General features: G+C 39.2%; 1 protein-coding gene across 3 annotated transcripts in view; it reads right to left on the reverse strand.

Annotated features, from left to right (window-relative positions):
- LOC137237099 (succinate--CoA ligase [ADP/GDP-forming] subunit alpha, mitochondrial-like) overlaps window positions 1-15,310 on the reverse strand; it is a 94,160-nt gene that overhangs the window by 9,866 nt on the left and 68,984 nt on the right. The window lies entirely within an intron of this gene.

Consider the following 15,310-nt stretch of genomic DNA (forward strand, 5'->3'; position numbering starts at 1 on the left):
CTGTATTTGAACGTAGCCTTCCCGATGCCGGGCCACCTCGGGAAGTATTGTAGGCCTTACCACAGTTAAGGGCGCTGCTGCGGACGGTTCTTTCTCCGTATATAATACTGGACCGTTGAGCCCGCCTTGCCGGGCAGGTGGTCGTACGACCAAGATGAACGACTCATTACCTAATTGTAATAAGGCGAAGAGGAGGACTGCGTCACAATCCAAGGACGAAAAAAACGCATTAAGCGATTTATAGGACTCGGAAAGCATGAGTAGTGCTGATTCAATGAAAAACGTGTTGGAAAAGCATACAAATGAAAACGCAGTAGTAGAGTGGAGATGGGTACCGAGCAGAGGAAGTAAGAGAGCTCTCTCTCAGTACCGTGCCGCACTAAGAATTGGCCAACGCCTGGGAGCAGTGGTCGACCCAACAGAAGTGGAGATCGAGCGCTTGAAATGAGCTCATGAGGCGGTAGAGGTAGGTCGGAGGCAGGTTTGCCCTGAGAAACCCTCGGTACTGTAACCGGTACGAGGAGGAAGAAGCGTTGAAAGGCGGAATCAAGAGGCAACGTTCCGCGGAAGGCGACAGGCCTGCTTTCAAGAGGCAGAAAGGACCCAGTCCCAGAGGTGCAAGGCAGGGTAGTCGCATAGCAAGACAAGTAGGCCTAAAGCTGTAAGACAGATGGGCCCCAATAACGAGGTCAAAAATGGCGATGTGCCAACTACGGAAGTAGGAGATAAGCCAAAGGGAGATAACGCTAAGACTCCGGCTTTCTCGGAGGTGCTAAAGGGAGGTAACGCCAAGCCTCCGACTTTCTCGGAGGTGCCAAAGGGAAATAACACTAAGACTCCGGCTTTTCCCGAGAAGATGAGTGATGTGGCAAAGCAGTCCCTGACTGTGGCGCCACAAGGTTAAGATATGGATATCATGCGTGATGAAGTCGGAGAATACACTGCGACTTCTGCAGAATCAGAATCCGAACATACCGACACAGGATTGGAAGGTACTTACTATATCTCGGCCTTTGGAGTAAGGTCAGTTCTACATCTTACAAACAAACAAGCAGACGGGGGATATTGTAACGAATATTAGCATCACTAGGGTGATGCTAAATAAATGCACAACAACAATGAAGCAGCCACTCTTATGTAGAAAGCGACGAAGTGATATCCCAAACACACAAATATGTAGTCATCAGCCGAAGTAGTTACTCACACATACACACGCATATGGCTATGTGCGAGGCGTGGCCTACAGATATACATGTATATAGTTGGTAACTAACCAAGCATGAGATACAACTGTTCGCGAAATTTCTAGACCTTAGGAGAAATGGGTGAACGAGGAAACCGAGAGTATAAAAGCAGCGCAAGCAGAGTAATAACGAATCAGTTTTGATTTCAACACGCTATTGGTTGTGAAGTATAATTGTGAATTGCTATTCCCAAAGTAATCTAAATAAAGACCAGTTTGCTATACTGAATATTGGAGTTATTTATTCGACAGTTCAGCGATACGAACGTTAGCAGAACGTGCATAATAATCGAAATTCCCCAGAATTCGTTACAATTGGTGTCAGAAGAGGAATTGATGAATAAATTCCAGAGTTGCAGAGCACAACAAGGACATAGCAAAGTTGAGTGAATTGAAGATTCCGCAACTGAGGAAGGAGTTGTAGAGCAGTGGATTGAATACATCCGGCAATAAATCCGAACTTCGTGCACGACTAAGGGAAGCTATGGAATTGGAAGGAATCGACGTTAATGAAGCAACAACAAAAATTGAAGAGAAAAACGAAACATTGTAGACAGTTACCAGCACAGACTTGAACATTATATTGGCTGCAATATCTGCACGAAAACCGACAGTAAAATCCAAGATTTAAGCCCAGGAAAGACAAATCGCATCTCAACTGGAAGAACAGAAAACATATATAGCATCCCAACTGGAATCGCAGGCGACACGCATAGCATAGCATGAAGATTTAAGCACAAGAAATGCGTATTTCAGAAATATCGACACAGATTACATCAAAGATGGAAACTCAACTGAAAGAACAAGAGACACGCATAATAGTACAACTCGAAGCGCAGGAGGCGCGCATATCATCAAAACTCGAAGCGCGTATGGACGAGAAAATAATGCAGTTTGAAGAAAAAATCAGGTTCGAGGTGGACGCTTTGAGAAGACGTATCCAGGAGCTGCAACTTAATCGTCCGGATGCTTCAGCAAGTAACACGAAGGTAAAAAATCCATCTTTTTACGGCTCTGTTCCTTTTCCCCTATCAGTACCTCAGTACTTCGAAAAATTAGTACAAGTATAAGTATCGAAGTACTTTTACTTGAATTGTTGAAGTACAAGTAAATACTTGCAAGTACTTTCGGAGTACTTTGATAAGCATTGAAAGGGTTTGAAGCGGATCAACCAGCACCCTTACGATCACCTAACTTTGACAAAACGGTTGAAGAAGATCTTCACAGGTATTTTAATGATACATCAACAGATTTCAATATACTTCAGAGTTATCCGTTTATGAAGGACATATCACTCAAAATAAATACCGCCTTAGCTTCCTCCGACCCAGTAGAGCGTTTATTTTCCTTAGCAGACATTGTTTATAGTCCTAGAAGGCAATCAATGACGGACTTTTCGTTTGAAAAGCTAGTACTAATGAAGGCAACCACAAAACTACTTTAATATTGTTAGCTGTTGTACAATTTATATATATTTTATCTCAAAAAGTACTTTCGTGTACTTCAAGTATTTCGTAAGTATATCTACTTGTTCTTTCGAATTCGAAGTACAAGTACTGTAGTACTTATACTTTGTACTTAGATTCGAAGTACTTGAGTACTTGTATTTATTTGGTACTAGTACAAGTATGTACTCAGTACTTTACAGGTCTGGCCAAAGTAAGGAGGGGTGACCCTATAGCAGAAACCTTGCACAAAATATCTAGGAATCATCCTAGACAATAAGCTGTCATGGAAACTCAACGTGGAGAGGGTGAAGAAGGCCTCAACGGCACTTTATGCATGTAAAGGAATGCTGGGATGTTCGAGAGGCTTATCGCCCTTTCTTTCTTATTGGGTTTTTACAGCGATTGTAAGCCCTATTCTCTACTATGGAGTTCTTGTTTAGTGGAAAGCCACACAAAAAACAACCTATCTCATAAAATTTGAGGGGGTATGCAAACTATCAATGCTTAGCATTACGGGAGCCTTGAAAACAACCCCGACGGCTGCACTGTATGCTATTCTGCACATTCCACCTGTAGACCTGATAGCAAAGAACATAGCGTTAACAACTGCAATCAACCTCGGTGCCTCGGGGCAGCTTGAGCGCCGACCATATCCCCATAGTAGTATAGCGTCATCAATCACAAGACGAACAGACTACCTGATTTCCTATATGCGCTTCGAGGGAGATCTTAAGACCACAATAGAGGTGGGCGGTTGGCGCAAGGGTGCTCAAATGGCGGACGAGGCGATACATGTGTACACAGTAGAGGTTTACGCCGATCACTTTATCGGCAGCGGCGGCGTAGGCTATATTATATACCAGCGGCGGCGGGGCGCCGGCGTACGCCGGTGCTCTTACTTTAAACAGCTTGATTTTTCTATTTAAAAAAAAACATTTAGGAAAGGTTTTATTTGTATGGTTTAGGACATTTCGGAAAGATCCGGGGTTTTGCCTCAAAAACTCGCAGATCGTTCAAAAATTTTCAGGAGTAGCTCTTTGCGGAGGGATTGTCCCTTACTCCAGGAGGCTTCGAACCTAACCCCGGTCTTTGGAATTGGTACTGCTGCGTCTTCTGAAAAGAAATAGAGATACATAAAATGGTCACACTTTTGTCTGTATATGTCGTGCAAAGCGTAGTTTCACCTGGGGTTAACTCCTAATAATTATCGCGAACACAATTTCTTTAAATCATTTGTGGCTACTTGGCGGTCACGCACAAAGGCGACTTACGGTTGCTATTATTGGTCTATTAATACTCATGACTCTCGTGGCACACGGCGCATCCAATTTTTTCGAGCTACAAATTCCCGATGATTAAGAGCTACAATTCCCGATGTGCGAACAGTGGCAATCCCGACCACCAGTCGCTACGACGCCTCCTGACCCTCACACCGTATGCCAGCACAGAAGCTCTAGGACTGCGACTTCGAATTCATATGTACCTTCGACGACGTCACTTTCCTAGAAGCTCTAGGTGCAGCTCCGAAGACTTTCTAACGGATGTTTTTGTCGCGCTATGCTGCCGAAATACACCAGAGAAAGACCTTGAAACATTGGGGAGTGACCATTCGGCCAAGGATGCCGCCCTCGAATTCATAAGCAGTCTAGGTGGATGTTTTGTGTCTTATGGAGCTTTTCGGCCGTTGGTTTTAAAGCAAAAAACAAGGTTTTTTCTTCTACATGTTTCGGTGCTATTTTGCACCTTCCTCAGGAAGTCTGTTTATTGGACAAAAAACATAAAATAATTTATGAACATCGACAAAGTATATAGCATTTTCTACTAAACTTAGATTAATTGTATTTTACAATTTTTCCACTTAAAACATATTAATTTACTGAAATATTTATTTTATTTATTTTCATTGATCGCCGTGGCGTAAGCGCATTTAATATTGTCCACATGGTCCTTAAAATTTACAGCTTTTTTATTCTTTGCTGTATTCGAAGGCCTTCCAGTGTCAGTCTTGTTTTTTCTCTTCCTTCTACATCTTCCTCCACATCTAAGGGGATGTCATTTGTGTAACTCGTTGGTAAAAATCGTATAATCCTCGGCGCATCTACATAACTAAAATTTTACAAGGACCCTGAATAAAATTTTTAAAATGTAGACCAAAGTTTGCAGACGTTTGTGTTCAAAACATTGATTTCAATAGTCTTCGTTAAATCAAAACGATATTTTAGGATGAAAGTCGACCGATTTTAAGGTGAAAGATGTAAACTGCTTTTTTCCGGCCCCATTATGGATGAACGCGTAGCTTCAATTTCCGACTAGTTCGACTGTCCACTACGTTAGGGTAGTAGTACACACGGTAATTAGATCGACTGTCTTAGGAAGCTTTTGCTTCACCACTTTGAGTGTTCTTGCGAAGGACAAAGCCTCACCTGGTAAATATATGTGCCCACGTATTCACATTTGTAAAAGGAGCCGTAACGCGTAGGTTATATTTAAACTTGGTTGGTAGGCTATAAACAATGTGATTCACTCCAAGGGACAAGTTTTGGGTAGGGTCGCTAACTTTAGGAAATGTCAAACCGGGAGACTTGGGTGTTGAAGGATGAAGGGTGAAAATCAAAATTAACATTTCAGACGCTATTGTATAGTTTGTATGTACATATATCCTCACCTTAAATATGAGGTAAGAATCATTTCAAAGAAGTGTTTATGCCCCTAGAGCCTACTAAAGGATTTTGCCTCGCTGATTTCGCTTATTCCTTCAGCCAATCACAATGTAATTTTTTTTTTAAATCGGCACCTTTTTTGGGTAATTTGCTTTTTTTAACAACTTGAGGACAATTTGAAAACATGTTCGCCTGGGTCATTTTATTTTAATTCATTGTTCATTATTAATTTTTTGAAAAAAAAAAAATATGCAAAGTGAGCGTATAAATTTATTATAAAATTTTTCTTTTAGTGTTTTGTTTTAATAACTTGGTGAATTGGGTGATGCAAAGTCCGTGTTAAGCTGACATCGAAAGGGCTCTTTTTTTTTTTAATAACTTTTGAACAGTTAGAAAGAGTTAATTTTCGCAATGAGTTTCTTATAACTGGCAGTGATGCGCATCCGCTGATACCACTTTCGACCATGTCCGACCAATTTTCGACATGAACAATAAATGGCATAAACAGTCTTAAACGAGTAGAAAATACACTAACGCGCCGGACGCCGCCGCGCCAATATTTTTGACATTCGGCGGCGGCGTGCGAAAAACGACTAAAATCGGCGGCGGCGGCGGGGTTTATCGGCGGCGTATATTTCTAGTACACAGATGGTTCCAAAGTAGTGGAAGGAGTAGAGTCTGCGGTATACTGTGATGATCCGGAAATAAACAGATCCTACATGCTGCCAGATTACTGTAGCGTTTTCCAAGCGGAAGTATTAGCCGTAACCAAAGCATTAGAAACACTGGAAGAGAATAGCTTAAACTGCAACCGTGTTAACTTTTATAATAGCCGTGGTTTTTTTACATCTATCGACGTTTATGCTTAAACTTTATATTCACTGCAAAGCGTCAAACTTTAAATACACCTCTGAAATTGCTGCGCATAAAATTTGTACTACTAAATTTCAATACGCATTATAATCAGATGCAACTGAAAAATGTGTCTATGTTTCACCCTCTACACTAATTCTATGTATTCTATGCGTGTCCACTATTAATCGCAACTGATTCAGCTATATGTTATACATTATGGCTACCAGAGGTTTGTGCAGTGCACGGACCTTTAAAAAGAGAATGTTGATAGACGAAAAATTCAAATAGTGTTAGAAGTTGGTAGAATGTATTTTTTTTTTTTTTCAAAGAAAACAATAGCTACACTTTATATTTGTACAAAACAATTCATATTTTATTGTAAAACAGATAAAGCACATTTCAAGGAAATAACACTTAAAAAAAATTATGTAAACAAAATAAAAAAAATTCATGTAACTTTCTACATAGCTTATGCCCTATTGCTTTTTTCCTGTATTTTGAGTTTGAAATACTGAGGAAACTTTACCGATACGTCTAATTACAACAACAATTTTAAAATGTACCAGTATTTTTCTGTCACAAAATAACCGACTTTGGCACGTTATCGTTTACTTAAATAAAAGTAAGGAAGGCTAAGTTCGGACGTAACCGAACATTACATACTCAGCTGAGAGCTTTGGGACAAAATAGGGGAAAATCACCATGTAGGAAAATGAACCTAGGGTAACCCTGGAATGTGTTTGTATGACATGGGTATCAAACGGAAGGTATTAAAGAGTATTTTAAAAGGGAGTGGGCCATAGTTCCATAGGTGGACGCCATTTCGGGATATCGCCATAAAGGTGGACCAGGGGTGACTCTACAATGCGTTTCTACGATATGGGTGTCAAATGAAAGGTGTTAGTGAGTATTTTAAAAGGGAGTGGGCCTTAGTTCTATTGGTGGACGCCTTTTCGAGATATCGCGATAAAGGGTATGAAATGAGTGGTGTTAATGAGTATTTTAAAAGGGAGTGGGCCTTAGTATTATTGGTGGACGCCTTTTCCTGATATCGCCATAAAGGTGGACCAGGGGTAACTCTAGAATGTGTTTGTACGATATGGGAATCAAATAAAAGGTGTTAATGATTATTTAAAAGGCAGTGTGCCTTAGTTCTATAGGTGGACGCTTTTTCGAGATAACGTCATAAAGGAGGACCAGGGGTGACTCTATAATGTGTTTGTACGATATGGGTATCAAATTAAAGGTATTAATGAGGGTTTTAAAAGTTATATATGTGAAGGCGTTTTCGAGATATCGACCAAAATGTGGACCAGGGTGACCCAGAACATCATCTGTCGGGTACCGCTAATTTATTTATATATGTAATACCACGAACAGTATTCCTGCCAAGATTCCTTTTGATTTCTCCCTGCAGAACTTTTTCATTTTCTTCTACCTAATATGGTAGGTGTCACACCCATTTTACAAATTTTTTCTTAAAGTTATATTTTGCGTCAATAAACCAATCCAATTACCATGTTTCATCCCTTTTTTCGTATTTGGTATAGAATTATGGCATTTTTTTTAATTTTTCGTAATTTTCGATTTCGAAAAAGTGGGCGTGGTCATAGTCGGATTTCGGCCATTTTTTATACCAAGATAAAGTGAGTTAAGATAAATACGTGAACTAAGTTTAGTAAAGATATATCTATTTGTGCTCAAGTTAATGGCCGAGAGGAAGAACAGACGATCGATTGTGTATAAAAACTGGGCGTGGCTTCAACCAATTTCGCCCATTTTCACAGAAAACTGTTATCGTCATAGAACTTAGGCCCCTACCAAATTTCACAAGGATTGGTAAATTTTTGTTCGACTTATGGCATTAAAAGGATTCTAGACAAATTAAATGAAAAAGGGCGGAGCCACGCCCATTTTGAAATTGTCTTTTATTTTTGTATTTTGTTGCACCATATCATTACTGGAGGTGAATGTTGACATAATTTACTTACAATTTTATGGTAAAATTTGACTTAAAAAATTTTTTTTTTAAAGTGGTCGTGTTCTTCATCCGATTTTGCTGATTTATATTTAGCACATATATAGTAATAGTAGTAAGGTTCCTGCCTAATTTCATTACATCTTCAACGACTGCCAAATTACAACTTGCAAAACTTTTAAATTACCTTCTTTTAAAAGTGGGCGGTGCCACGCCCATTGTCCAAAATTTTACTAATTTTCTATTCTGCGTCACAAGATCAACCCACCTACCATCATCGCTTTATCCGTCTTTGGTAATGAATTATCGCATTTTTACCGTTTTTCGAAATTTTCGATATCGAAAAAGTAGGCGTGGTTATAGTCCGATATCGTTCATTTTAAATAACGATCTGAGATGAGTACCCAGGAACCTACATACCAAATTTCATCAATATACCTCAAAATTTACTCAAGTTATCATGTTAACGGACAGATGGACGGACATGGCTCAATCAAATTTTTTTCGATACTGATGATTTTGATATATGGAAGTCTATATCTATCTGGATTCATTTATGCCTGTACAACCAACCGTTATCCAAAAAACTGATGAAAATAGCGCAGGAAAATATTTGCGAGTAGATGACTACTACATTTCTTTCATACACTTTATTTCTTGTTTGAATTTGTGCACAATTTTTTCAAAATAAAAACCGAATTCTCAACAAAAAAAAATTGTCAGAAAAAACAAAAGAAAAATCTAGTGCCATATGGGTGTTATTAAATACAAGGAACAAAATTACCTTCCACAAATTCAAATTTTTTATAAAATAAAGTCCGCCCGATACAATGCTATTTTATTAATATTTGATTGGAAATGCTTGAAATTTTTAGTCCATTACGCTTGGCGGTTTTTATGTCGTTCATTATAGAGAACGACCTTTCTGCGGCTGCACTACTGTGAGGTAATATTGCTAAGGAGCATATTTATTCACTCAAATTTTTTTCTAGAAAACTCTTTTCAGTTACCAATTTTATCCATCCTTTAAGAATATCGTCGGAAAATATCTTTTCTATTTTTTCCTTATCATATACACAGAGAAAAAAAGCTAGTAAAATCAACCAAAATATGGGTAGGATCAACCAAAATTACTGTCAATTCTTATCCATTGCTCGAAGCTGTTAATTTAACAGCATCAAAATTATTAATCCGAAAACGAAACATCTGTTGTCTTCATATTAACAGTGACCCTGTTAAATCAACATATTTTCGTCATTTTGAAACTGACGCTTGAACAACAGTAATTTCTGTTGTCCTAAAAACAACAGTATTTGTGTTAAATTAAAAGAGATTACTGACGAATTGAAAGTAAAAGTTTTAACTGCTGAAATAACAGATAGTCTGTTAGCTGTAAAACAGCTGTGAATGCTGTTGAAATAACAGATATGCTGTTAGATTTAAACCAACTATGAATACTGTTAAAATAACAGCCATATCTTTTAATTTCTAATCTACCATAATACCCGTTGAATGAACAAAACGCAGTTAAAAATATTTATAAAATGTTTTTAATAATAAAATACAAATATTTATTGTAATTTTTAAATAATGTTAAGGAATGATAACTTTCATAGCGCGGAGTACTTCGACCCCATGTTATATAACGTCTTTCGCAAGGACGGAAATGCTAACATCACAGGATGTGCTAGTTTTGTAGAAAACTTAAAAAAAATCCTAAATCATTTTGGAATTTTGTTAACTCGAAAAAATCTGTGTCGAATATTCCCTCCTCTCTCTTCCTTGGCGTTAAAGCTGCTGATACTCCAGCTGATGCGGCAAATCTGTTCGCTGAGTTTTTCATGGCCAACTTCGCGTCCGACCCTGATAATAGTGGTGACATTAGTTTCAACATACAACCATCGATAAATTTTGGAAATCTTGCACTGTCTTTTGATGATGTCGTTTGTGGCATCTCTCGACTTAAACAGTCATCAAATCCCAATGTTGATGGTCTGTCAGCAATTTTATTTAAGCAGTGCGAAGCTCTTGTTTATCCCCTTTTATTAATATTTAATAGTTCCCTTTCCTCGGGTACTTTCATTGCCGTGTGGAAACTGGCTTTTATTACACCTATTTTTAAGAGTGGCAATAAAAATGATATTAGCAACTACAGACCCGTTTCAAAACTTTCCGCCACGTCAAAGCTTTTTGATTGCATAATCCACGAAAAGTTACTTCTTTTCGTTAGGAATAGTGTCCAGAGCAACATGGCTTTCTTCCCGGACGCTCAACTTTGACTAACTTAGCTATTTTTCTGATGACTGCATCGCAGTTTTTCAGTCTGGGAGTCAGGTTGACACAGTATATACGAACTTTTCTAATGCTTTTGATCGGGTTTCTCATATAGTCCTGGTTAAGAAGCTGGCCTGTATGGGTCTCCACTCCATGTTTCTAAAATGGATTGAATCATACCTACAAACCCGCAGTTGTAGGGTTGTTGTGGACAATGTGAGGTCTTCGCCTTTCGTTGCCTGTTCTGGTGTCCCACAAGGAAGCATCCTAGGACCACTATTCTTAATATCATACTATATGAGGATGATTTAAAAATCTATTCACTTATTCACAGTCAGCATGACTCTGAATTGATGCAATAAGATTTGGATAATTTAAGTACATGGTGTAATAGCAATCGGTTAACTCTTAACTTAAAAAAATGTTTTCATAAAACTTTTTTAAAACGCGTTAATGTCATTGACCCCTCATACCATTTATCTAACTCGCCCCTTACATGGGTTAGTGAAATAAAAGATCTGGGAGTAACTTTTGACTCCAAATTTACTTTCGCAAACCATATTAACCTTTGCATCTCGAAATCGTATACCATGCTTGCATTTCTTAGGCGTCATAGCTCGGAGTTTACTGACCCTTATACGCTAAAGCTTTTGTATACAGCGTTTGTGCGCTCTAAACTTGATTATGCCTGTTTCATTTGCTTGCAGTATCATGATTGCCATAGTGCAAGGATCGAAGGGATCCAGAAAGTATTCTTATATTTTGCTTTGCGCAGCTTACGCTTCTCTGAACACATTCCGACTTATGAAGCTAGATGCCTATTGATTAATTTAAAGTCACTGCAGAACAGGAGAATAATTTTGTCGCTGTCCTTTATTTTTGACGTTTTTCGCGGTGCGACTAACTGCCCAATGCTCCTTGACAGGATTTTCATTGACATTCCTGCCAGAGCGCTTAGTGTTGAAGACATGATCCAATTTTCGGCTAAGTCCGCCCCCTCCGTCTGGCAACACCTGGCCAGTGCGGTCAGCTGTGCCTGCAACCAGCACCGCGCTCACTACTCTCTTTAGTTTTTTTTTTAAACTACCCGCTTACGTTTGTTAAAAAAAAACTTATTTTATTAAAAAAAAAAATTTTTACATGCATATATCCATACACACAAATCTATAAAATAAATAAAACAAGCATTAAGGTGTGAAAAGAAAAAATTTGAATTTACTTATTACAAAATACCTACATATAAAACTTACATAAGTACATAAGTGCTACACATTAGGGTGGTGAAAACAAATAAATTTTTATTTTACAAAACAAAACACAATTGCAATTTTTATTTACAAAATAAAAACAACAGAAAAAGGTTACTGTTATTGTGTTTACATTAAAAATTAAATAACTTTTTTTACAAAAATTTTGAGAAAAAATATACATTTGAGAAAAAAAATGTCTTGGTTGAAAACCATAATTGGAAAAAAACCATATCTACATGGTCTTCGTGACATTGCATCGGCACTCCCATGGGTACTACCTTTCCGATGCTCAATGGAAAAGTCATAGCTTTGTAGCCGCTCGATCCACCGTGCCAATTGTTCTTCTGGATTACGGAACTGCAGAAGCCATTTCAACGCTGCGTGATCTGTCCTGAGGCGGAATAGCTGGCCATAGAGGTATTTGTGAAAATGTTTAATGCACTCTACCAATGCCAACAGCTCTCTCCATGTAACGCAGTAGTTCCTCTCTGGTTTCCCAATAGAGTTGGGTCGTTTCGTTCTGAACTTGCTCAATTGACCGGGTCTCTCAACTGAACAAGTGAACTAGATCTTCGATTTCGGTTCTATTTGTTCTTTTAGTTCATTTGTTCCTTTAGTTCGTTTTATCTAATGTTATTCTTTCTCACTTCTCGTTCTCGAACATTGTAAATTCATACATACATTCGCAGAAATTCTGAGCACGAATGTCGATGATGCCACTTACACTAAAGATATGTGTGGTCATCTTTGTGTGTGGCACTGCTAAAACAATATATGTATGGACAAATTATGAAAAACATCTTTTGTAAGAAACTAATTACATTTATTAAAATTGATAATATCATATTTCAATTTGTGTCTGTACTCTTTCAATTTTCTGGATCTTCCGAAATTTTTTACTTTTTTTGAAGTTAATTATACATATATATATTAACTTATTTATTCATTACTCATTTAAATATACCTACGCAAAGCATTGCTGCATACACACCCTCGTCTATACTTGGTGGCTTTTTTCGCGGGTGCAAGCAGCAGTGAACAAATTTGCTTGAAAACAAAAAAGAACAGATGAACAAGAAGAACAACTCTATTTCCCAATTGAACGGCTGTAATATGCAACTACCTTCTCCTGTCCATCAACCAGTTGTGATAAAACGCCTTCTTTAGCATATCCACTCGCATCTGTATCTAGAATAAATGTTGCTCCTGGAATCGGATATGCCAACATTGGGGCAGTGCACAAACGCTCCTTCAATGTTTGGAAAGCAACTTCTTGCTCCATTCAAAAGCTTTATTTTTTCTTGTAAGCTCATGGAGGATATGAGCTACGCTGGAAAAGTTTGGTACAAATCGGCGGTAATATGTGCACAGCCCAAGGAAACTTCCCAATTCATGCAGGTTCTGTGGTTTTGGCCAATCCTTTGCAGCCTCTATCTTTTCGTTCGCAGTGCAGATGCCCTCCGTCGTTACCTTGTGGCTCAAATTATTTACTTCCTTTTTAAACAGCGCACACTTTTTGGGACTTAGTTTCAGACCAGCGCCAGCTATTCTCTGGAAAACTTCCTCCAAGTTCTTAAGATGTTCATCAAAGTTCTTGCCCAATACGATGATGTCGTCCAGGTACACCAAGATTGTTTTCCAATGTAGTCCTTTCAATACCTGAACCATGCGTCTCTCGAAGGTAGCTGTTGCATTACATAGTTCAAAGGGCATCACTGTAAATTGCCAAAGACCATCTCCGACACTGAAGGCTGTTTTCTCTTTGTCTTCCTCATTCACTTCCACTTGCCAATAGCCGCCTTTCAAGTCCAGTGTGGAAAACCATTTCGTACCAGAGAGCGAGTCCAGAGTGTCGTCAATTCTTGGCAATGGGTTGCTATCCTTTTTCGTAACGTCATTCAACTTCCGGTAGTCCACGTAAAACCTCATTTTTCCATCCTTCTTCTTTACAAGTACCTCCGGTGAACTCCATGGACTAGCTGATGGTTCGATGACGCCGCTGTCGCTCATTTCTTGTACTATTTGACTCACAACTTCCCGCTTCGCCAGTGGAACACTACGAGGAGCTTGACGTATCGGCCTCGCGTCTCCAGTGTAAATTTAATGTTTCACAACATTGGTGTGGCCTGGTTTGGAACCATCCTGGTCAAATATGTTTGCGTACTTTAGGAGCAGTTGTTTTGCCTTACTCTGATAGTCTTCCTCTAGTCCATCCGTCCATGCCATGCTGTCATCTGAAAGATCAATATTGCTGGTTGAAACCGCTTTCTGGAGCTGTTCTCAATTGATAATTACTTCAGCCTCTTGGCATCTTCCTAAAATAGCTCCTCTGGTCAATTTGAGTGGTGACTTGAACTCATTGAGTACTCTTAGCGGGATAACTCCATCTTGCTTTGTTATAGCCAGGGTTTTTCCTACAAGTACGTTCGGCGTTGATTTGTTTGCTGCTTCGACAACCCACAGTTTGTTTGTCCCACATTCTCCATCAACCTTTGCCCAGATGACTGCTTCTGATTTTGGTGGTATTTGCTGACTCTCTTCCACCAGCACTCGCTTACTGCTATAGTCTCTCTCGTAGCCGAAATTAAGTGACACATCCATGTTCGCATATCGCATCATCTTGCTTTGCATGTCGATCTTGATGCCTTGGTCGATTAAGAAGTCCACTCCAATTATGATTTCATCAACAATCTCTGGCACTATAAAATTGTGTACTACCGTGACGTTCCCAATTGCGACTTCACATGATACTTCTCCTAGAACCGTGGTGTCTTCTCCAGTGGCTGTATGCAATCTCGCTCCATGCAATGGTCTTATTTTCTTGTTGACTAAATCCGTTCGAATGATGGAATGAGATGCACCCGTATATACAGTCAGTAAACGTTCCTTTCCATCCACATGTTCTTCGACAGTAAGATTGTTTGAACTTCTTCCAATTTGTCAGATAGAGATTATGGGGAATTCAATTGAGGGAGCCAGCTGTCGCCCCTTGCGGCTGACTCGCTTTAGTTTAACGATTGATTGGTCTTGGATATCTGCTCATCTCCTTCAGCTCTGCGTTTACGACCACCCACATTGTTAGAACTGTTAAGGTTGGTGTGACAATAACGCGCAATGTGCCCTGGCTTTCCACACTTAAAGCATTTGACTGCATCATTATTCTTCTGCTGCGTACCCTTCAATGCTTCCAAAATTGTGTCTACCCTCTCTGGTCTTTCTACTTCCACACGATGAGCCTTATATGCTGGTTTACTTAAAGGCAGTTTCCTGAGTCAATGCATGTGATACCGTTTCAGCAAATGTCAGCTTTGGGTTTGCGTATATAGCTCGCTTCGTTTCCACGTCCCGTATGCCATTTATGAAACTCTGGATTTTTGCCCTCTCGCATTTGCGAGATGAGCCAATCTTTCAACATACGAGGCAAACACCTGCAACGTCTCATTCGCTCTTTGGTGACGGTTTTGCAACTCAATTTGGTATATCTGTTTTCTATGCTCGCTTCCATAACGTCTCTCGACAGCGGCCATCAATGCTTCATAGTTGTTCAGCTCTCCTTCGGGAATCGTCTGTAGGATTTCAGCTGCAGGCCCTTTAAATGCCAC

Source organism: Eurosta solidaginis, chromosome 1 (genome assembly GCF_040869045.1).
Source record: "Eurosta solidaginis isolate ZX-2024a chromosome 1, ASM4086904v1, whole genome shotgun sequence".
Lineage (NCBI taxonomy): Eukaryota > Metazoa > Arthropoda > Insecta > Diptera > Tephritidae > Eurosta > Eurosta solidaginis.